At 44.1% G+C, this 24,562-nt stretch overlaps 1 protein-coding gene across 4 annotated transcripts in view; it reads left to right on the top strand.

Moving 5' to 3' along the window:
* The window catches only part of ATXN1 (ataxin 1), a 459,925-nt gene that overhangs the window by 238,709 nt on the left and 196,654 nt on the right, over window positions 1–24,562 (top strand). For all 4 annotated transcript variants that reach the window (XM_017521371.2, XM_017521362.2, XM_017521388.2 and 1 more), the window contains one exon: window positions 8,975–9,035. The gene's annotated coding sequence lies outside the window, so the exon portion shown is untranslated. The remainder of the gene's footprint in view (window positions 1–8,974; window positions 9,036–24,562) is intronic.

The raw sequence follows: 24,562 nt of genomic DNA, 5'->3' as shown, positions 1-24,562 counted from the left end.
CAAATTCTGTTCAATGTCTTGACCTTGTATACAGTAAACTTAGGCTAGCGGTTAGAGGACTCGTTAAGGTGTATGGACACGGTCATTGAAGAGTTTATATGGTATGTTTTGGCAGTTGAAGAGTAGTAAGCATTGACTTTAAAATATTATATATAATACCCATCTAGATAATGGGAAAGAAATCCTACACATACACACTCATATCCACCCACAAACACAGACACCCAGGAAATTATAAAGCCTGATTGACATCTGTGTGCAGATGTTTTCTTTCTTTATTTTTTAACTTATATTTTAAGTTCAGGTGTACGTGTGCAGGTTTGTTATATAGGTAAACTTGTGTCATGGGGGTTTCTTACACAGATTATTTTGTCACCCAGGTATTAAACCTAGTACCTGTTAGTTATTTCTCCTGATCTTCATCCTCCCAGTAGGTCCCAGTGTAGACGTTTCCTTAGGTAAAACAGTGGGGTAGTCATTTTGTACAGTCCAAATAAGATTCCAACAATGGATGAATCTGATAAGAAGTTACCTTTTGCTGCAGATATAAAATTTATCTAAAAGCAAAATGAGCCCTTAACCCTTCCATGGAATCTTACTGCTTCGCTTTCTTTGTGAGTGAAGTGTTGGGCATTAATATATTGAAAGCTGTCAGGCCTTTTTCTTTACTTTTTGACAATTTGACCTTTTTTTCCCCCTGAAATATAGCAGCCAGCATTTCTCTTCTGGATCTGGTTCTGCCACCTATGTTGATTTTAATTACCTTCCTTGAAAACCATTCTCAAAGTACTATCTGCCCCTTACATTTTAAGCTTTAATGTTGAAGATAGAGCTTTGGGAAGAGTCCCTTTGAAAAGGATTTTCTTCAGCCAATATCAGAGGAATATTTCCTTATTTTTATATTTATATGTTTTAATTCCTGAAGAACAGATCTCTACCAAATTTCATGGTATAGATTTAGAATCATCTTTTCAATTTTAGACAAATTTTGGAATTCAGATGTTGCTCTTTGAAATGCTAGTAACTTCTCCAACTTGGGGACATTCATGGACTCAATAAGCATGTATTTTATTTAGGATTCTATGAGGATTCACTCATTTCTGCATATTTTGAATGTCTGCTACACAGAGAGAAATGATTTAAAATCCATGCTATCAGAGCTGGGTCACAATTTAGTGGAGAAGATGACGACAAAAATTTGCCATGGAGTGTAAAAAGTGCTCCTCATAGAGACATATACACCACAGCAAGTGTAGAGCATTTGTAAACTTACTTATGCCCTAACTCAGTTTAAGTTGCATTAGACTGTGGATAAATTTATCTGACCTGAAACACATAAATAACATGTATCTACGTGGGGTAATAAATGAAGACAGTTGGATAAAATAAAATGCATCTGTTAGAACCAGTGGCCCCCAGCAAGGCCAGTACTCTTGAGCCATTATTATTCCTGCACATCCTTTGTGTTTGGGTTATTAACATCGCGCTTAGGTCAGAAGCGAGTGTGTTCAGTCTGCCACGCTTTGGTAACTAAAGTAAAGTGCTGATGGAGATCATTTCAGACTGTCTCTGTGCTGTTGATTGCATGCTTGTGGCTCATAATCAGAGTGATGCAAAGTAATTGTTAGACTGACTTGCCAAGGCTACATTTTGTGTCGTTGCCACTGTCAGCAATTTGGTCCTGCAGTGCTGCCTGAAGAATGCTTGCCTGGCACCTGTTGGGCACTAACACACAGCTCTCCACTGAATGCCATGAGTAACTTTTGTCCTCACATCCTCGCTTGCTTCCCTCAAACAACAACAACAACAACAAAAACCTGACAAAGAAATACCTGCTTATGTAGTCAAAGCAAGTGCTTCTTCTTCTTTTTTTTTTTTTTTCTGAGATGGAGTCTTGCTCTGTCATCCAGGCTGGAGTGCCATGGCACGGTCTCGGCTCACTGCAGCCTCCACCTCCCAGGTTTAAGCAGTTCTCCTGCCACAGCCTCCATAGTAGCTGGGACTTCAAGCGCACATCACCATGCCCGACTCATTTTTGTATATTTAGTAGAGATGGGATTTCACCATGTTGGCCAGGCTGGTCTCGAACTCTCTACCTCAGGTGACCCACCCACCTCAGCCTCCCAAAGTGCTGGGATTACAGGTGTGAACCACCATGCCCAGCTGTAAGTGCTAATTTTTTGTTTGTCAGAATGCTTATGTCTTGAGATTTTAACCCCTCGTGTGTGTTGCCAGGGAGCTCATTTTTCTCTGTCACCGTGAAACCCAGACATATCTATCTTTGTCACTTACTGGTGACCTTGACTAGGTTGCTTTTCTTGAGCGTTGTTTTCCTCATCTGTACAATGAGGCTACTAAAACCTATTTTACAGAGATTTTGTCAGCATTAGAGATAATACGTAAAAATGTGTCCACACAAATTAGCCATTCGGCAAGTGGTTGTGACAGATATTAAGGAACTTCATGCTTACTCAGGATGATACAATACAGCAGCAAGACTACATTTCCCAAAGTCAGTAGTCCAAAAATATATGATAACGTAACTGTAGTATCAACAGTTTCACTGGCCAAGTCATGCTTACCAGAGACACACAATTGGATTTGGATGCTAGAATCTAAACCACATGCTTTTATGTGTAGATCTGGAATATAGGATATGTTATGGGCCCTCCTCATTTCAAAGGATATGAGGCTCCCTTAAAAGCAATGTGTGCCGGGCGCGGTGGCTCAAGCCTGTAATCCCAGCACTTTGGGAGGCTGAGGCGGGTGGATCACGAGATCAAGAGATCGAGACCATCCTGGTCAACATGGTGAAACCCCCTCTCTACTAAAACTACAAAAAATTAGCTGGGCATGGTGGTGCGTGCCTGTAATCTCAGCTACTCAGGAGGCTGAGGCAGGAGAATTGCCTGAACCCAGGAGGCAGAGGTTGCGGTGAGCCGAGATCGCGCCATTGCACTCCAGCCTGGGTAACATGAGTGAAACTCCGTCTCAAAAAAAAAAAAAAAAAAAAAGCAATGTGTAATTTAGTCTTTTGTTTTGTTTTGTTTTTTTGAGATGGAGTCTCTCACTCTGTTGCCCAGTGTGGAATGCAGTGGCACGATCTCAGCTCACTGCAACCTCCACCTTCCAGTTTAAGCGATTCTCCTGCCTTGGCTCCCACATAGCTGAGATTGCAGGCATGCACCAGGAGGCCTGGCTAATTTTTATATTTTTAGTAGAGGTGGGATTTGCCATGTTGCCCAGGATGGTCTTTAACTCCTGACCTCAGGTGATCTGCCCGCCTCTGCCTCCCAAAGTGCTGGGATTACAGGTGTGAGCCACTCTGCCCAGCAGATTTAGTCTTGATGGTATAAAAAAGACATTATATAGCATATAACACAGCCTGACCATCTATTGCTCACTCATGGAAAAGCGGTGACCACAAGAGAGTTGGGCAAAGCAAAAACTCTGTCCCTATGAGAAGCTCACTGTTAGATCCAGAAACATCTCTCCCACTCCTGAATTGTACCATGAAAAGAGATTTGTTAAAAGTAGCTCAGTTCATAGTCCACGATATAGTAAGTACCTAGAGTGAATTGTCAAAGAAATACTCCCTCTGACGCCATCCAGTGCTAACATTTAAGGTCTGTGTTCTTATTTCCCAACATTGATTCCATTTTACATGGCAAAAATGTAACAGATACATTTAGATACATTTTTTTTCTAAAAGCTTGACCCCCACCACAAATTGTCACTCCTCTTAAAAATTGCATCAGCTGGACCAGAGATGAAGCATTTAGGGAGCATTTGTTGTAAGGTGGCATGCAAAGGGACTGTCACCTGCCATTGATGATGGACCCTGGTTTCACAGATCCGACTCTGTGTCGCTCTACTTTGCATCCCTACCTTTGATCTCGCCAGGATTTTGCAGCCGGTATCTACGTCCCTTGGCATTTCTTTGCTGCCGTGGTGCGTTCTTTCTCCCTCCACTGCTCTCTGCCAGCCCCATCTCCTGCCTGCTTCATGGAACAGTGCTGGATACTTAGAAAGGGTTGACTGTGGCTGGGCGAGGTGACTCACGCCTGTAATCCCAGGACTTTGGGAGGCCCAGGTGGGTGGATCATGAGGTCGGGAGATTGACACCATCCTGGCCAACATGGTGAAACCCTGTCTGTGCTAAAAATACAAAAAAAATTAGCTGGGCGTGGTGGCGCATGCCTGTAGTCCCAGCTTCTACTCGAGAGGCTGAGGCAGGAGAACTGCTTGAACCCATGAGGCGGAGATTGCAGTGAGCCGAGATTGCGCCACTGCACTCCAGCCTGGGTGACAGTGTGAGACTCCATCTCAAAAAAAAAAAAAAAAAAAAAAAAGGTTGTCTGCATTCATGGCTGAAGGAAATATGATTTCCACACACTCTGCCCATAGCGGGGATACGCTCACTTCCCCAGCCTCCCCTCAAAAGTAGGATTTTCCTGGAATGTCACTGGTTGCTGATGGAGTTATGGCGCCCTTAATTGAGGGCAAGGTGTGTCACGTGACTTCAGCAAATCATATCACATGTATTCTCACCAAACCCACCATACTCTCTGAGAAGAAACTTAAATTAGAAATATTGATACTGAACGAACATTTTAACTTGCGATACCTTCTAAAGAAATATGGTAAGTCCTGATCTTTTCTTTAGGTTTTCAACTCCAATAATGTGATTTAATTTCGAGGATCACTCAAGATCGTACAGTTTTCAGTTCTCTTTTCTCTGTATCATGAAGTAACTCTCCCGTGATTGGGCTAAAAATAAGAACGTTTGCCTGACTTCAGACCTATGATACGGTACTTGCTTAGACATCCCTCTTCGCCCATCGTCCCTCTTCTTTAAAACTGGGTCCTTCTATGATACGTTGGATACCCACTGAATATTCTAATGTGTGGTTCTGTTCCCTGTGGTGTATGTGTTAGTGTGTGTTCTTCTATGCCACACCCACTCAAACCAAAACAGTTTTTTGCTGTTAAGACTTTTTATATTTATTCAGCCTGCCTTTCTCAATCTTGAAAAATGTGGAAGAAAAAGAACCACATGCTACCACAATATGTGGTCACTTCTTATAAATGTGGGACACTTTGGAGATTGTGTAAATTCAACAAATATCTATTTGTTGGATCATTCCTTCAATGCAGTCCTCTAAATTATGATGTCCACGCATCTTCTGATGCTAAAAGAGGTTTTCAATATAATTAGTAAGCAAAAAAAAATCAGCAAAATACTATTAATACTATCATAGTACATCATAAATAGATTATATGTATATGTATATATAAATATATATATATATATATATATATATATATATATATAGAGAGAGAGAGAGAGAGAGAGAGATTTATTTCTATAAGTATGTGTACAATGTACTCTGTATGACTGGGCATAGGAGAGAGTCTGGAGTCATTTAACCAGAATGTTAATAGTGATTATTAGTGGGACTTTTGCGGATTTGTATAACTTGGATTTTTCTATTTATCGAATCATTATACAATAAACAGTTTTATTTTGTTCTCATTTGTCTCTTACACTTTTTTTTTGACTCTATAGTCCTGTAATATTTTTATTTTTTAATTTTTACAATTTTTGTGGGTCCGTAGTAGGTGTGTATATGTATGGAGCACATGAGATGTTTTGATGCAGTGATGTAATGTGAAATAAACACGTCATGAAGAATGGAGTATCCATCCCTCAAGCATTTGTTCATCACATTGCAAACCATCCAATTATGCTCTTTATTTTAAAATGTACAGTTATTGACTACAGTCACCCTGTTGTGCTATAAAATAGCAGATCTTAGTCATTCTTTCTAACTACTTTTATTATTATTATTATTATTATTATTATTATGGAGACGGAGCCTTGCTCTGTTGCTAGGCTGGAGTGCAGTGGCGCGATCTCGGCTCACTGCAATCTCCCCCTCCCAGGTTCAAGCAATTCTCCCCCCTCAGCCTGCCAAGTAGCTGAGATTACAGGTATGCGCCACCACACCCAGCTAATTTTTTGTATCTTTAGTAAAGACAGGGTTTCACCATGTTGGCCTCCATCTCCTGACCTCACGATCTGCCCACCTCAGCCTCCCAAAGTGCTGGGATTACAGGTGTGAGCCACCATGCCCGGCCTCTAACCACTTTTTTGTACCCATTAACCATCCCCACCTCCCCTCCAGCCCCTTCTACCCGTCCCAGCTTTGGTAGCCATCCTCATACTTCCTGTGTTCAGGAGTTCAGTAGTTTTGACTTTTAGATCCCGCAAATAACTGAGAACATGCTAAGTCTGTCGTTCTGTGCCTGGCTTTTTTCACTTAATGTAAGGATCTCCCGTTGCATCCATGTTGTTGCAAATGACGATCTCATTCTTTTTTATGGCTGAGTAATATTCCATTGTGTGTATATACCACACTTTCTTTATCCATTCATCTGTTGGTACACACTTAGGTTACTTCCAAATCTTAGCTATTGTCAACAGTGCTGCAACAAACAGGAGATGCAGATTTGTCCTCAATATGCTGATTTCCATTCTCTTGTGTGTGTGTGTGTGTGTGTGTGTGTGTGTGTGTGTATACACATACACTCAGCAGTGGGATTTCTGGATCATATGGTAACTTGTCTCATCTACTTGTGAGGGGTGAGGAAAAAGGAATATGGTGCAGGTACTCACATTCTGATAATTTTTTTTTTTTAGATTGAGTTTTGGTCTTGTTGCCCAGGCTGGAGTGCAGTGGTGCAATCTTGGCTCCCTGCAACTTCCACTTCCTGGATTCAAGCAATTCTCCTGCCTCAATCTCTTGAGTAGCTGGGATTACAGGCACACACTACCACACCTGGCTAATTTTATAATTTTAGTAGAGATGAGGTTTCACCATATTGGCCAGGCTGGTCTCGAACTCCTGACCTCAGGTGATTCACCCGCCTTGGCCTCCCAAAGACCTGGGATTATAGAAGTGAGCTACCATGCCCAGTCACATTCTGGTAAATCTTTAAGTCATCAAAGTCTCTCCTGTGTCTTTCCTCTGTTGTTATCGATATGTGAAAATGTTGTGCCAAATGTCGATAATGCTTTTTTGTTTTATTCAGTCTCTTCCTCCTGCCAAGCACCACACTAAAAACTAGAAACATTCTACGAAGTAGGTATCGTTATTGCCATGAGGCACATGAGGAAAGGGTTCAGAGAGTTTACTTAACTGGAACCACACAGCTCCTCTCTGACTGAGCTGAGGCTCAGACTGAGGTCTGACTCGGAAATCAGTTTTTGTGGTCTCAGGAATTCATATTGTAGACATCTCCTCTGCCGTTAGGATGAAAAGGTCAACGTGTGTGAGTGGATTATAAAGTGTTGCTTTAAAACGAAGAAGGTACCTAGAGATTTTGCCAGTATCTACTGTTTTCAGTGTTTGCATGGTTTTCTGGTGGTTTTTTCAATTAGAGCATAACCTTTGTCTTTGTAGCCCCACTTGGCCTAGGATAGTCTGACTGCATAGTGCCAGGTTAAACATTGTCTCTGGGACTTGGAGCCGTGCCCTTCAGATTGTGAGAAACTGAGTCTGGGAATTTTTCTGCAGTCTGGTAGGCCATCCTAAGGAAGCACCATCCTGTTCTGGTGGCCACATGCAGTCCACATCGTCTGAGGAAAACGGCGGGAAAACTGTGGCCTTCCACAGCTCACAGAATGAATACCAAAGGTTCTGGGATCCTGTGAAACTTACCTGCAGAACATCAGGAGCTGGAATAGCCTTGCCTCCCAGCCTCTCCTAAACCTGCAAAGACGTCTCTAAAATAGTGTCTGGAAATTCTTTTTGAGTTGGATCTTGAACTTAGTTCCTTGTGTGGTGTAGATTAAATCGTCCGCTGCCGTCGCTGCCTTATCTCCCTCTGTCTTTCAGGCTTCCTCTGTCCAGCGTTCACATCATCTCCATTCTTTCCCACACTTTGTTTGGTTAGTCAGTATCTCAGACACAGTGGCTTCCTCACGGGATTACTCAGTCAGCCTGATATGTGACCTCCAGCGCCCCTCTGTCAAGTCCACATTCCCCTATGAGCCTAATTACATACAGATCACTGTGGGGAGGGGAGCTGTGGGTGGATCATTTTGGGAAAAAGTGAAGTGCAGGAATGAGATACTTGGGTTATTTATTAAGACTTCACAGCCTGGGCAATGTAGCAAGACTCCGTCTCTGCAAAAGAAAGAAAAAAACCACAGCATTTTAATCCAGGCGTGGTGGCACACGCCTGTAGTCCCAGCTACTTGGGAGCTAAGGCAGGAGGATGGCTTGAGTCTAGGAGTTTGAGGCTGCAGTGAGCTATGATGACCAGCCACGGTCACTGAATTTCCCCATGAGAGGGACTTCGGAGGGAGGATCCCAGGGTCTGAGCTGAGCTCTGCCACTCACAACTGTGTACAGGTGAGCAAGTGACTCAGTCCCCTGGGTCTCTGGGTTTCCAACTATAAAATGGGCACGGGTCTATGACAAACCTGGGTGACAAAGCAAGACTGGGTACAATGGCTCAAATCCTAACACTTTAGGAGGCCGAGGTGAAAGGAGCTCTTGAGACCAGTGTTTAAGACCAGCTTGGGCAACATAGTGAGACCCCCATCTCTACAAAATCATTACTTAAAAAAAAATACAAAAAAAAAAAAGACTTCTTCAGTAAGCATCATGGTGGGCATGGAGGACATGACATTTTTAAAAACACACCTAAAAAAATGATATCTTGTGCATTATAATATGACATGCCTGTGATTCTTCTCTACATATTGACTGTACAAAGCTCTGCTTTTAAAATTCATATAGTCAGCCAAATAATCACACATCTATTGTTCTTCAGACGTTTGTTGTGCACCTAATAAAGGCCAAAGTTCTAGGGGCTGGAATTTCTTATCTCTAGACCTGCTCATTTGCACTGATTTAGAGAATGAAGTTATTAATTTTTTAAAAAATATTTTTTTCTCTTCCAGTTTTCCAAAGATATTAGACCATTTTCTTCGTGAAAAGAAATCGACCTGCTGTTTTCATAGGGTGAGTGATCCTTTAATCGTTCATGTATTTTTACCCACATCAATATGTTACCCAATTACTATGATGCTCCAGGAAAAAGTGTGTGACAGCATGCATTCTCGACTTCTCTCCTGCTTGGAACCAAGGTATTTTTCCTATTCTTTGACTCTCCTCATCATTGGGTCCTTTGGAGAGGTTGATTTCCCTCGTAGATTTTTCTGCTGTTTCTTTTTGCTGTTCACATGCTTTTGCCTCTTGCGAGCTCATCATCATTGCTGCTACCTTGTCCAGCTCACAGAGAGGAAGTTTCTTTCCCTCAGCAACTGGTGCACAGAAATACAGCTGTGGGCAAGGGGGAACCGTCCAGTTTCTTTAAGTGACTGTGCTGACTCATGAATACCATGACCAAGAATAATAGGATGTGAGCACCAGATGAGATCTGAGAGCTTGTCTGGCAAAAGCGCTATGCACAGATGCAGCGCCTGAGGCCCAGAGGCTTCACATCACCACATCACCACGTCACCTTTGTGGGGCTTCGTGGAGAGTAGCAGAGCTGGGATTATGACAGGTGTGTTTGGCTCTTAGCTGCATGACGTTTGCCCTGAACAAGGCTGGTTTTGGAATCTGCAGATCCTTTTTTTTTTTTTTTTTTTTTTTTTGAGAAAAAGTTTCACTCTTGCTGCCCAGGCTGGAGTGCAGTGGCCCAATCTCTGCTCACTGTAACCTCCACCTCCTGGGTGGCAGCGATTCTCCTGCCTCAGCTTCCCAAGTAGCTGGGATTATAGGTCTTGCCACTGTGCCTGGTTAATTGTTGTATTTTTAGTAGAGACAGGGTTTCACTATGTTGGCCAGGCTGGTCTCAAACTCCTCGGGTGATCCGCCCACCTCAGCTTCCCAAAGTGCTCGATTACACTGCATCCAGCTGGAATCTGCAGATTCTTTTTGAGGCTATAGAGTTACAGGTAGTTCAACTTAACGTGGTCTTGGTACACTAATAATGGTCACCCCTAAGGCAGTGGTCAGGAGTGATGTCGATCAACTTTTTGACTTTCTTGTAACCATCTTTGGCTACTAAGTAAAGACGCTGGCAGAGTGAGTGTGCCCAGAACGCTTCTGTTGTGGATGTCATCTGAGAAAGCTTATTTTCCTTTGCACGTTTTCTAAACCACTGCATCTGCAACACCACATTGTCACGGGCTGAGACTCGGTGGTGCATCTGCTTTGCAGCCAGAAGTCACAGTGCACCCGCAGGTGTGTGTGGTCCAGCCGCAGACCCACACACCGGACTCACTGCTGCCTGCACCTGTGGAAGAATGGCTAACGGGGTTCCTATACTGAAGTACAAATTTGACCTACAGTCATTGGGCCTGTTGAGAAACATTTATTCTTTCTTTTAAAGTTATGTTGGTATAAGAGTGCAATTGTGTGATAAGATGGAGAGAAGTTAAGAACATGATTCTCAGAATCCCAGAAGGTAGACTTGCTGTGTGTGTGTATGTGTGTGTGTGTCCTAGGCAAAATCTTACTTTGAATTGTGTCCATTTCAAAGGCTGGTGAGCTAAGTGCACTTGTTTCCAAAACATTTCATCTCACCTAGGGAGTGGTCAAAGCGTGGCATTAAGAGCTTGTGTTTATTATTTTATCCAACTTGTTAACGTAATCGCTTTGTCTTCTTCCCTAACTAGAGTCATTAGTAAGGAACTTGATCAGATACAGACATAAAATTGGTTTCTACCAATGTACTGAATGGAGTGTAGAACATGGATTGCTGATTCGTGAGGGATCAACTGCTGAATTATCCTAATATTGATCTCTCCTGTCCGCAGACCTGGGTCTCCATGAGCGGCATTCATTAGAAGAATGAATATGTCCATTTCCCCATCTTATCTGAGAAAAGTCCAAAAGGTTTATTCTCAGAGCACGCCACGGCACACTGTGGCTCACTGACACCTGTTGCTGTCTGGGGAACCTAAAGTTCTCTGTAGAATCAAGAGATTAGTTAGACTAAAAGAAGGGGGCAATTAAGGGCCTCCGGAAAGTGAAGAAATGTCCATTTCCATGCCTACATCATAGGATCGTTTGGGTATAGAATAAACTGGTAGAGAAGGATCTGAAGGATGAAATGGATGAAGGAAGGACTGTCTGAGCCCGTGGAGACCGCTTGTGGCTGCTTTGGTTTCCTGCTGAGGTCATGAGCAGTTCACGTTGACATTCAAGAGGGCATTAAATTATTATGCAAAATATAACAAGCCATTTGCTTTTCCCAAATAAGAAAAAACTAAACACAGATAGAAGCCATGAATATTTTTTTCCTAAAAAGAAGCTTAGAGGCCGGGCGCAGTGGCTCACACCTGTAATCCCAACACTGGGAGGTCGAGACGGGCATATAACATGAGGTCAGGAGATCGAGACCATCCTGACTAACATTGAGAAACACTGTATCTACTAAAAGAAGAAAAAATTAGCCAGGTGTGGTGGTGCACACCTGTCATCCCAGTTACCCAGGAGGCTGAGGCAGGAGAATTCTTGAACCCAGGAGGCAGAGGTTGCGGTGAGCCGAGATCACGCCATTGCACTCCAGGCCGGACAATAAGAACGAAACTCCATCTCAAAAATAAATAAATAAATAAGCTCAGAAGCTGGTCCCCACGTGAACATGCGCCTTGTAAAACATGAATTTCTGGGTTCGGTTTCATAGTATGCAGTGGGGCTGGGTCTTGGGGACAATGCTGCTGTTGTTTCTAAGCTCAAACAGCACTCACCATCAGTGGTATCTCTTTAAGGGAAATCCAGGGAAATGCTCCTGCCAGCACTGCGATTGTATTTGCTAGAGGCCAGGTGGCAATGACATGCACTGGTTCCATAGCAACATGACTGTGCAGCCAGAAAACAGAATGACTATGACAGCCAGCGTAGCCTGGGCAGGATGAGGGCAGCCCTGATACCCTCTTTCATTTCCCACCTTATCCTCTCTTGCCTTTCCCCTCCTGGGGCCTCTGATACGCGGAGAATGTGGTCTTCGTAACTGCTACTGTCTGCCCCTGCTATGGACACTTGCCTCCCATCCCCATCCAGCTTGAAACTTGATGAGAGAGAAGGCAATGCCTGCAGGAACCTTCCGCAGGCCTCTGAATGGGTCAGCAGGGCCAGCAGCCCTTCCCTGCCTGAGCAATTGAAAGGAGGCAGAGAGTCCGTGCTTTCCATCCTCCCTGTGGCACGGAGGCTCTGTCGAAAGGGCCTGGTGGGGAGGGGGCTTCCTGGGCACCGTGGTCAGCTGCTCCAGGCTGAAATGTGTGGGTAGTGACATGGAGCTGTGTGAAATCCAGGGAAACAGAGTGCTGCTTTAATATGCTGCAGATTGAGGAGACACCTCCCAGTGGAGCCTGCCATGCCAGGCCCAGCAGGACTGCACAAAGAAATGCAATACCCATTTCTCATCTTCTGGGAGCTCTTACCGGACAGGCAGTTTCTAACTGCTGATTCTCTGCTGATGTGTGGTTTGAAGCTTTCACATTTTTCTAGTGTTTTCTCATCTATATAATCCTTGATGAATGCATTGTAAGAACTCTTAATTTCAACAGAGGCTTTTTTCCCTCTGAACTCCTGAAGCATTTTAAAAAATCTTTGCCATTCATTAGACACTGCCCTTGTATTTCCTTCTTTTGATATATATATATATATTGCTTTGGGGGCCTGAGTGGGTTTCTAGGTAGAGGCTAAGCCCTTCAAGGCTAGGAACCACGTATCCTCTCCATCTTCTTAAAAAAAAAAATCTCTAATGCTCAGCACTGAGCTCTGTGGATAGTAACCATGACATTAATAATTGTTCATGACATTATATTCTCACTCTATCTATCTCCCAAGGAAATTGTGAGGCAAGTGTGTAAATATATTGAAGATGTTGTTCAGTTCTTCAAAGAAAAGATAAATTCAAGAAATGATTTTCCTAATGTGGTTTTTAAAACATGTAGATGTAAAGTCATAAGGTAACAATAGCTAAAGACTTCACATTTCCACATCTTCCTCTTTGAGGTTGCTGACCATAGCATATACCCCTGGGTTTTATACTGCTGCCAAAATAATCCTTTTCCCCACCTCGCTCCCAGTATTCACTGTATTGAATTTGTCTTTTGGACCAGGCTTCTCAGTCTAGCAATATTTTTGGACAATTAAGAGATTTGAGGGATTTTTCATTAAGATGACAGTTGGATTAGGTTTGATAGATTAGGATAGTGATTCCTAATTCGGTTTTGAGGTCTGTTTAGGGGAGGGAAAGTGTTTATCTTATGAAGACTTTTTTCTTACAAGAGTTCTCTTCCCATCCTAAGTTCTGAGCCCACTGGGAAATAAGACAGGAGTGCTGAGGCAGACCGGGGCCGGAACGCAGCTCTGTGACCGAGGGCAGTGAGCTGACTCGCCACCGGCCTGTTCCCCAGTCTAAGTTTGGTTGCTGCAAACTCCACCTGCAGCGAAGTGCTGAGTCTACAGACACCTGTCTGTGTGAACAGGGAAGGAGAAAGAGGCCCAAATCCCTGCTAACCGGGCTCCAGATTTTATAGATTAACCCTATCCAAGGAGAGGGATGTAGGCTGCAGTGGCTTTAGCCCTAGCCAGGCTGCTCCTTCCACACCCTTGGGGAAGAAAAGGTTGGAGCAACAGGTCAGAGGGCGTAAGGGAAATCCTCCCCCATAGAGAGCTGGGGAGGGGCTTGGTGTTTCCTTCCTGGTCTGGCCACATTTCTGCTCCCTGCACCCCGTCAGGCCCACCCGCCCCCAGCTCCCTCAAGCCTTCTTATCTGCTGTGTTTATTCCTAGCACGTGGGCTTCTGCATGTGACTGCTGGTTTCTTGTGAGTCTCCTCTGTTAGAATGTTAGCTCAGTGAAAGCAGGGGCCTTGTCAGTCTCAGGGAAGGCATGTATGTCAGTATTTAAAACTGTGCCAAGCACATAGCAGCATTTGATCAATATTTGTTGAACGAATAAATGAATAGATGTTGTTTCATGCCTCTGCTCACACTGTTTAGTTTCCCGGACATCCCTGTGCGCTGTCTTGTCTGGCAAGCCCATAGGAGGCAGTTCAGCCATCGCTGTCTCTCCTTGCTCTGGGTGTAGCTCATCAGTTGCCAGTAGTTGGCACATGTGCATGTGTGTGCTTTCGTGTATGTGAGTGTGCGTGTGTGTACATCTTTGTGTGCGTGTGTGCACCTACATACCTGGGTGCTTTTGTGCGTATGCATTTGTATATACTTGTGTTCTCTCTCTTTCTGGCTCCGTAATACTTCACTTATTTGCTTACCTGTCTATTAGCCTTACTAAATAGCAAATGCCTGAAGAACTGGGCAGCCTGTTATTCATTCTTGTCCCTCTAATATCTAACATGTAGTAGGTGCTCAGTATATGATAATATGAGCATTCTGAGCACTTACAATATGCCCAGTACTGCTTCATCTTAAAATTTAAAATAACTTTCTATGTATCTTGCATTTATTACCTTGTGGAGTTCTCACAACCACCTTACAAGATATGTTTTAAACTCTCATTTTGTGGGTGAGGGAACTGGGGACATGAAAAGGTAGAGTGGCTGGCCCCCCATCTCACAGCTAGTCTGACTCCATAGCTTTTATTCTCTGCTGCCTCTCAGAAACTGACTACTGTATTTGTATGAATGAACACATGACTGAGTGAGGATTTTAGAAGCCCAGACCAAAATCATTAAATAGACCTAAAGATATTAGGATCAACACAAGTAAGAAATGATTAGCCATGGTTGACATTAGAATCAAGGCCATGGCTGAAATAAACCCACAGATGAATAGCTAATACCTTCCTGTAGCCATTGCACTTAATTTCTGATTACCCGTGCCTGCCTAGTGGTATTGGTTAATGCAAATGAATAATTGTCATTGCATATTGGGAATTATTTCCTAGTGGGAAAATATCAAGTCATGAGTTGTGAGTTAAACAGCCACTAGCTTGCAAGGCTCACAGCTAAATTTTGGGGGAAATGGTGAGGGAGGAGGGAAAATGTGAGTTGGAGGGTGAAAAGGTAAGTTTTGAAAGTACAAGCCAAGGTCACTGTCTTCAGGAGGCTCTTGTCTCATTAAGAGGCAAGGACGGAGTAAAGGTGACATTAAGGAAATTAAAAGATATTGAGGGCAGTAAAATAAAACCTGTCGCAAGGCCTCGTTAGACACGATTCGTTACCAAACGATAATAATAGAGAAAATCAAAGCTGTTGTATTAGTCAGGATAGGATAAACTTCTGTTGCAGAAACCATCAACCCTATACTTTCAGTAGCTTAGCAAAATAAAACTTTATTTCTCATTCACCAGTGACCGCTGTGGATGTGGTGTTGCTCCAGGACAGCTGTCCTCCATGCATAACGCCATGACGCAGTCTGCTTCGATCTTTTAATCCAGCCATCTAGGGACCTCTTTCATGATCATTGGAAGAGAAAAAAATTGGAAAATTGCACCAGTAATTAAATGCTTGCAAGCTTTGGCCTAGAAGGGACACTTGTCACCTGCTGTGTCTAAGCGTGGCTTTTAGCCTTTTATATAACTCACATCATCCCAGTCATCTCACGTTATCACACAGTAGGTGCTCGATGAATGTGTAGGGTAAAAGCATGGATGAGCATAAAAATGCATCGTGACTTGCTCCTGATAGTGTTGTAGCTGTAATGTACCTGGCAGACCCCAAAGCCCAGGCTTGGAACGATCCGGTCTGGCTCAAAAATATTTACTAAAATTAAAAGAGCATTAAGAGAAACAACAACAGAATCCAGGCGCAGTAGCTCACGCCCGTAATCCCAGCACTTTGGGAGGCTGAGGCGGGCAGATCACGAGGTCAGGAGTTCGAGACCAGCCTGACCAACATGGTGAAACCCTGTCTGTCTGTACTAAAAATACAAAAATTAGCCAGGCATGGTGGCAGGTGCCTATAATCCCAGCTACTCAGGAGCCTGAGGTAGTAGAATCACTTGAACCCAGATGCGGAGGTTGCAGTGAGCCAAGACCGCACCATTGCACTTCAGCCTGGGCAACAGAGAGAGACTCAAAAAAAGAAAAATACTTAATATTAATTAGCTATGGTGATTGGACAATCATAAGGACATGGGCAAATCAATTTCAATTTAGCAGGTGGCTAAACTCACACTAAAGGCCTGGCCTGCCAGACACTGGCCTTGTCTTAGACGTATCACTGTCTAACAGTCCACAGCTCAACGCACAGTTCACAAGTTATCTGGTCCCATCTTGTCTTTCTGACCTTGTTCTTCCTGAATGATCCTTGTGCTTGTTTAAAAATTAAGAAGCTTTATTAAGGCAACGTGAGCCTGTCCGGGATGCTCCCATGATTCCATCCCAGTGGCATGGACCGCCCTGTCCCAGCCCCCTCTTGCATCCACTTCTCTCATGCTTTCGACTTTCATCTGGGATCCTGGTGAACAGACCACAACTCAGCTCCAGATCAGAGACAGGGGCTTCCACCAGGGGCCACACATACGCTGAGCAAAACACAAGAACCAAACATGTAAAATAAGTTGGTGGCTTTATGTGGGACTCAACATGGAGAATAGAAAGCTCATAGAGAAAAAGGGGGAGGCTGCCTTGGACAAGGAGATGGGGGTCAAATCACATATGTCAAAGAATGGGGACCCCTCAACCACATTCGCTGTGTGTGTATTATGTGGTGAAGAGAAACCTGACCCCCAGAAAGACCCATAGTCCCAGCCAGTGACAGATTCCCAGGACCTGGTGCTTGTTGTTGGTTTGGGCTTTGGGGGTGGTGGCGGCGGGGAGGGAGGAGGGATCACGGTGTAAATGGGCAGTGCCGTAGAGGGGTCCGGAATTGGGGGTTGGCAGTCATTGGAGATTTTTCAACAGGTTGGGGATGTGACCAACCGTGTTTTGGTGAGATGAGCTTTATGGCTGTGTCCACAGCCCATGAGGTGGTGGAGAAAACAGAGACTGGGTCCCAGAGGGAAGGCAGTTGCAGGGGTGAGGAGATAAGGTTCTCTGAGAACTATAAAGGAAGGCTTATAAAGGAACAGATGTGGGGGACGCTACAAAGAAAGAGTTGACCAAACCGAGCACCTGTTTGGATATAAGAAACAAGGAAAGGAAAGGAGTCAGAGGGAACCCAGTGTTTGAGCCCAGGTGGCCACTGAAGGTGTCCTGTGTTGCACTTTGCAGGTATTATTTTAATAACAGTGTCACCCCGTGAGACGGAGCTTCTGTGGCAGAACCCAGGGATAACCTGGAAGCCACGCGTGCCCACTTTGAGCATCTGAGAGTTCCCTTATCCCCACATCCCTTCCTCCCTTCGAGCCCTCTCTCCCTCCCTCCTTCCCCAAGGTTTAGGATCAAATCTTAAATCAGCAGCAAAACTGCCAGGCTGAAATTTCATCTCCATCCTGGCCCTCTAGTGGAGATAAAATGGTTTAAATGTGGGCGAGAAAGTAAAACGGAATGTGTGGTTGCTGAGTCTAGCTGTTGTTAACAGCGGGCTCACCATCCAGCCATGAGAGCTGTCCCTCTCCTGCTGGTGTGCCTTGCAATCAGACGCAGCCTCCCTGTGGCTCTGGGACATGAGGGGTAATGTCTTGCCGGTTGGTACAATTTTTGCAGGCTGATGGTTTTTTTTGTTGTTGTTTGTTTGTTTGTTTTTAGCTCTACAAGGCCACTGCACACTGTAATCTTGGCCTTTTTGATCCAACAAGAGGGTGTCAGTTTGGGTTTGAGAGAAAGGAGGAAAAGGCTGTTGGATGGGAGAGAGGAGGGATGTATCACACTCCCGTTTTGCTTTCTGGGACCAGCTGGCCCTGTCACTTTTCATAGCTGCCTGGCTCTAGTGGTAGAAGGAGTCTAATGAGAGAAACTACTGCTGTGTGAAGCTCACACGCAGCGACTCTTCAGCTCCAAGGAATCAGAGTGAGCTCCTGAGCTCCCTGGGATTCAGGGGTGCCTCAGCCCCAAATCTTTTTCCCCTGCATTTAGGCTAGAACTGGAAAGATGCTACTGGCGGAGAAGAGAATTCCTGACACCCTGCTTTTCTTATCTACTTTCTGCATGCGTGGGTCTGTGAAGCAGCCACCTCTGGGCAGAGGTGCAGGAAGTGTGACAGAATGGGAAAGCTTTGAAGTCCCTGTCTCCCTCGCTCCGGCACCCAGGGCTACCCTTGCTGGTCAGAACCTTCTGCTTACTGTAGTGACAGACACCTGGGTTGCTGCTCTTGATGGCAGTTCTCCCACTTCTTCAAACCATCTATCGTCGGACCCCACTTGGCTTAGAAGACACGTAGCGTTCTTGATCATTTCAGTCCCTCTCACATCCCCATAATATCGCCACGGCCTGATAGATTGATTTGTGAGTAAGATTCCTTTCAAATACCAAGATGATCGGAAGCCTCTGTCTTTTCCGGGGGAGGTGCATATTTAAACAGACAGGCTAAGCTATTTATAGAGTGTAATGTATTGTGCTATGGGGAAAAGGTGGAAGTCAACGGTAATGTTCTGTTCCCCATTTCCTATAGTTGCAAGCATATTTTCTTGCTAGTCCTAGACACTTTAAACATTTCGAATCTCCAGAGATATCTATATTCTTTTGATATATTTTGTGTAGAAACTCAAGCAGGAACAGGCTTCAGAGTCAGCTAACCAAAGAATCTTGGGGCTTTGATCACTTTCCATTAGCACAAACAGTAATCTCTGCCCTGTCGGATTTTGTTTGAAAGGACATTCGCTGTTTAATGAAGAGAAACATGTTGCTGGGTTTTTAATATGTCTTCCCAGCTCATAAGCTGAAAAATTCATACGTGAGATTAGTTCTGTTGGTGTAGAAGGGATTCTGCATGCCCCAAACATTTTCCTAGCCGTTGGCTGAACTTTTGAAATGTGCTTGCACTATGAGAACAGATACTGAACAGATAATTTACTTAGAAAGCCTTCTGTTTCAACGGCGATTCCCAGGGGTCACTCAACCACAGCTTACTAGATAATATCTGGTCAAAAGAAACGTGAGTGCAAGAAGGACACGTGATCATAGCCACCAACAAATTCCTAGAAAGTGCCTCTTGTTGTCATTTCCGGTTGGGAGGTGATGGTGATGGCAGCGGAGGGTCTAAGCCACGCTCTGTCTCTCTTGTAATGTACGTTCTGCCGTTGCTGTGGCTCGTGGCATTGGTTCTCACCCTGACCTGCAGGAGGGAGGGAACGGCTGTTTGTTGCTGTTGGTGTCTGAGAATCTGTGGGCGTAACTTTTTGAAAAAGCAGACTGCAGGGCCTGCTATGTCTATTGCTCAGCCCATTCTATTTTTCTTCACTTTTTAACCGATTGGGAGAAAAAAAAGGGGCCACATTCTAAAGTTGTCTTTATCTCTAAAAGAGAGCACCTTTTATAAATGCTTAGACTTTGGAAATGCTGTTGTTTTTATTTAGTATTTGAAAAGCTAACTATGGTGACATTTGTCCTGGGAGCACAGGCCTCTAATTGAGAGAGCACAGTAAACACAGCAGCGACTTTGCTTTTAATTTGAAATGCGTTACTCTTCTTAGAGCGGAGGGGTGATTTGAGACGTTCCTGTTTTCACATCTAGCTGTTTCCTGGTTCTGTGATCATAATAAATTCCATAGCTCCAAAACATTAGAGCAAATTGTGTCTTCTGTAGGAGTTATTTACGGATACTCAAACAAATGGTGCTTTCTGAGAAAGGAGAACTGTGTATGAAAACTATGTGGTAAACCTTTCATGTCTGCCGCGGTGGCACAGTTTCTGAGGAGCTGGTTTTGAGGGTAATAATATCTTTATCGCCCTGATGCTGAATTGAGGGAGAGGCCTTTGTGTGTTCTCTTGCCAACTAACACCTGGCTGCCTCAGGGCATCTTACCTGGTAATTAAACCCGTAAGTATGTACAAAGACTAGGGGGACCATTTGAGGAGAAAGATGGGGGCTGGAGAGGTGAGGTTAGGGTCTTGCGGTTATGAGCATAGGTGCAGAAGGAAGCCACGCTACCTGGAAGATCACCTGGTTGCAAAGGCAATGACCAAAGGCAGTGTGGTGGCCTGGGACTGACCATCAGTCACTTGGCGCTCATTCTCCTCAGAACGGAGGACTGTTTTCTTCAGTCTTCCCCAGCCTCACTTAGCTTCCTCTTGCTTCCTGAAGGAAATATCCTTTGGCAATGGATAGATTATCAATTTGAATTTTTAGCAAGCAGGCTGCTAAACAGTTTTTGGAAATTTTGGAGACATGGTGGTCTTTGAGTTCCTGGGCTCAAGCGATCCTCTCATCTTGGCTTCCCAGAGTGCTAGGATTGGCCAGGTGCAGTGGCTCACACTTATAATCCCAGCACTTTGGGAGGCCGAGGTGGGCAGATCACGAGGTCAAGAGATCGAGACCATCCTGATCAACATGGTGAAAACCCATCTCTACTAAAAAATACAAAAATTAGCTGGGCACGGTGGTGCGTGCCTATAGTCCCAGCTACTCGGGAGGCTGAGGCAGGAGAATTGCTTGAACCCAGGAGATGGAGGTTGCAGTGAGCCGAGATCACACCACTGCACTCCAACCTGGCGACAGAGTGAGACTCTGTCTCAGAAACAAAAAAAGTGCTAGGATGACAGGTGTGGGAAGTTTTGGGAAGTTTCAGACTTGTTGCTAGATTGATTCTGAAGGAGAACGGACCTGCGCTATTCAGAAGGTTGTGGACTTCTGAAGAATGGAAATCGGGCACCCTGAAGAAATGTATGTCAATCCTAGTCCTGCATCTAGCATGGCTCAAGTTTACTCCCTTAAAGGTCTATTGTATTAAAACATAAAAGAGTTTAGATACACTTCCACATCTTTGCCGCTATCAGCTCTCTGGTCGTTTATAAGAGGAAAGGAAGAGTGAAGCGGTAGCCCCGTTAATTCCCATGCGTGCTGTCTACCGTTTGCATCATGGACGTCAGGATGATTTTATTCACATGGTAGTGCCCTCTAGTGGCCAGCGAGGTGCCCTCTCAGCAGGACTTTCCCCAGCTTCCACCCCTTCCTATCCCTAACCCGATTAAGCACCCACTTTACAGTAGTTGAGTATGTGTCATATCAAGTCTGTGTTTTCTTACTAAGGTTCGTCTACCACGTGGGGAAAAAAAATCAAAAGCTTTGTTACAGTTCAAAAGAACGTAGTGCTGTTGCTACATCAAATGTGGATAAATCTTCCATCTGTACCAGCCTGTTATTATAAGTCTACTGGATGTGACAGAAAACTCTTTAAAACTTTGATGCACATATTTTCACAGCCAACGGATTTCATTAAAGTGGGGAAGTGTACTATTGGCAAGCAGGTTTTCTGCTGACTTCCCACCCATAAATAGACAAGCTTTATAAAAAGACAAAATCTTCCTAGATCTACTTGGTTGGCCAAGGTGACATTTGTTTTCCTCCCTCAGAAGGTTGGTAAAGTTAATCTTCTGCTTTCTGTGTAGCTTTACTGTATTTTTATTTCTATTTATTTATTTATTTTTTGAGCCAGGGCCTCACTCTGTCACCCAGGCTGGAGTGCAGTGGCACACTCAGAGCTCGCTGCAGCCTCAACCTCCTGGGGCTCAAGCAGTCCTCCCGCCTCAGCCTCCCAAGCAGCTTGGGACTACAGGCATGGGCCACCGTGCCCAGGTAATTTTTGTATTTTTGGTAGCGATGGGGTTTCACTATGTTCCTCTGGCTGGTCTCAAACTCCTGGACTCAAGTGAGTCTCCCACCCAGGCCTCCCACAGTGCTCGGTATGAGCCACTGTGCCTGGCCCTAATTTTATACAGTTAAAGCGTTATTCACGCACAATGATCTTTGAATGAGCTATGTGAGTTACTTGGTTTCTCATACGTTGTTTTTCTAGTCAGTTCAGCCAATCAAGTGTGAGATGACTGGCTGCTGTGAGCTTGATCACGTATGTCAGAATCCCCTGGGAATATTGTTCAAATGCAGGTTCTGATTCTGTTGGTCTGAGACAGGGCCTGAGATGCTGCTGGCCCCAGGACCACAGTTTGAGGAACAAGTTGCTCGGTGATGCAGAGACAGAAGCCGTATTCGATTTTCCAAAATCCTATGATCTGAAAGGAAACTAGGAAAAGTATACAAATAAATATGGCTTAAGACAGAAGGTGATAAACTGTATAATGAAAGTAAAAATATGCTTCAGAGGATTAAAGATAGAAGTGATCACTTCTGATTGGGAAGATCAGGCCAATTTCCACAGGGAAGGTGATTTGGGACTTGGAGTTTAGTTTGCAACAGGGATGGTGGGGGAGGTGTGCGAGGGCCATTGAGATCAGAGACACAGACTCTGGAAAGTGAAGAGTACGTTCTGGGAACAAGGGGCTGCCCGTATGCCTGTGTTGGGGAAAGCGGGAAGAGAACAGTTGGGAAGGTAAGTGGAAGCCATATTGTAGACTGTCAGACAGTCTGGGATGGAAACTCTGGACTTAATTCAGGAAGCAAAGAGGAACCAGCGACAAGGGATTTTGAAACGAGAAAGAAGATTGAAACTGCAGTTTAGAAAGATTCATCTGGCATGTGTGTGTAGGATAGGCAGGAGTGGGGGGTGACAGCCCATTCCAAGAGAAGGAGTGACAGATAGGACAGATAGCACGATTACTCTTAGCAGGGGGGAAAATAGGGAACAGACATGATACGGAGAGAGAAGCATTCAGGTGTCCCGGTGCTGTCAGGGTTTCATTCCTGAATGGCTGCAGAGTTACCATGAATAAGACAGTCCGAATGAGCCAACGTATGCTCGTAAATGGGAACATGACCTGAATGAATGCACAAATGTCACTTCCAAGAGGCCTTCGTTGTCCATCCTATCGAAAATCGTATGCCAGTCTTCTTACTCTGTCTTGCTATTTTCATGACACTTTTTACTATCTGACATTAAAAGGATGGCAAGAAAAACAGGGAGGCCAGGTAAGAAACCTGTAGTTGGCATGATGGAAAATGATAGTGGTTTGGGCTTGAATGGTGGCAGGAACATCAGAGAGAGGTAGCTGGGTTCAAGATACAGCCCGGTGGTATCCAGTGTATTCTCATTGTTAGTGCATCTGGTCTCAGCTGTTTGCATCTTGCAAAACTCTGTAGCCATTAAACAATAAATTCCCCATCCCTCTTTCCCCTCCCTCATGGTAATCACCATTCTACTCTCTGTCTCTGAATTTGACTACTCTAGGGACCTCATAGAAGTAGAATCACACAGGGTTTGTCTTTTTGTGACATTTTGTTTAGCACAATGTCCTCAAGGTCATCCATGTTGTAACGTGTCAGAATTTCCTTTTTTAAGGCTGATTATTATTCCACTCTTGAATATTATCACATTTTGTTTATTCACTCACCTGCCCATTAACACCTGGGTTGTTTCCACCTTTTGATTACTGTGAATGATGCTGCTATGAACGTGAGTGGACAAATTTGATGTTCTCCATTTAGCCTTTTTGAGTATATACCCAGAAATGGAATTGCTGGATCATATGGCAATTCTATTATTAATTAAAAAAAAATTTTTTTTTTGAGTTAGGGTCTCATTCTGTCCCCAAGCTGGAGTGCAGTGGTGCGATCTCGGCTCACCGCAACCTCTACCTCCCAGGTTCAAGCAATTCTCCTGCCTCAGCCTCCTGAGTAGCTGCGACTATGGGTGTGTGCCACCATGCCCAGCTAATTTTTGTATTTTTAGTAGAGATGGGGTTTCACCATGTTGGCCAGGATGGTCTCGATCTCTTGACCTAGTGATCTGCCAGCCTCAGCCTCCCAAAGTGCTGAGATTACAGGCGTGAGCCACCATGCCCAGCCCTATTTTTAATTTTTTAAAGAAATGTTGGATTGTTTTCCACGGTGGCTGCGCCACTTTGCATTTCTACCAACAGTGCACAAAGGTTCCAATTTCTCCACATCCTCACCAACAATTGTTATTTTCTGATTAAAAAAAATTTTTTTTTGATAGTAGCCATCCTAATAGGTTAGAGGTTTGAGACACTTTTTTTTAGGGGTATTTCAGATAGAGTTGAGTCTTCAGGTCTGCAGCTCAAGAGGTTCAGGCCTGTGTTATAGAAGTTCACATTCATGCCCTCCTTTATGCTTTCAATGAATTTTTTGGCCATAGCATTTAAGGACCTTGATATTTCTATTAAACCATCAGATTTGTACTTAAATTATTTAATCTCACAGACATTTGAAATAATATGTACATTAATTTAGATATACTGCTTTCTTCCACTTTCTTATTATATGAAAGAATTTTACTTACAACCTTTATCTACAATATCAGTATCTTCCTCATCTCTCGAACCCCTTTGTGGGTCATGTAATATCGTTTTCCAAAGCACATCATCCTGACGTTCATCTAGTCTGTGTTTGATGCTATTACCAGAAATTTTAACCCAAGCCACAAAGGGCCCATTCCTATATTCATTGATTGCATTTGTTAAGACCCCCTTGGCCAAAACAAGACACATACCCAAGCCCACTGTTAATGTGAGCATGGCGGCAGGGAGGCATCATACGTTGGGGACCATTATCGT

The sequence above is a fragment of the Cebus imitator genome, unplaced genomic scaffold (assembly GCF_001604975.1).
Source record: "Cebus imitator isolate Cc_AM_T3 unplaced genomic scaffold, Cebus_imitator-1.0 Scaffold21, whole genome shotgun sequence".
In the NCBI taxonomy this organism is placed as follows: Eukaryota; Metazoa; Chordata; class Mammalia; order Primates; family Cebidae; genus Cebus; species Cebus imitator.
This window is presented reverse-complemented; position numbering and strand designations above follow the sequence as displayed.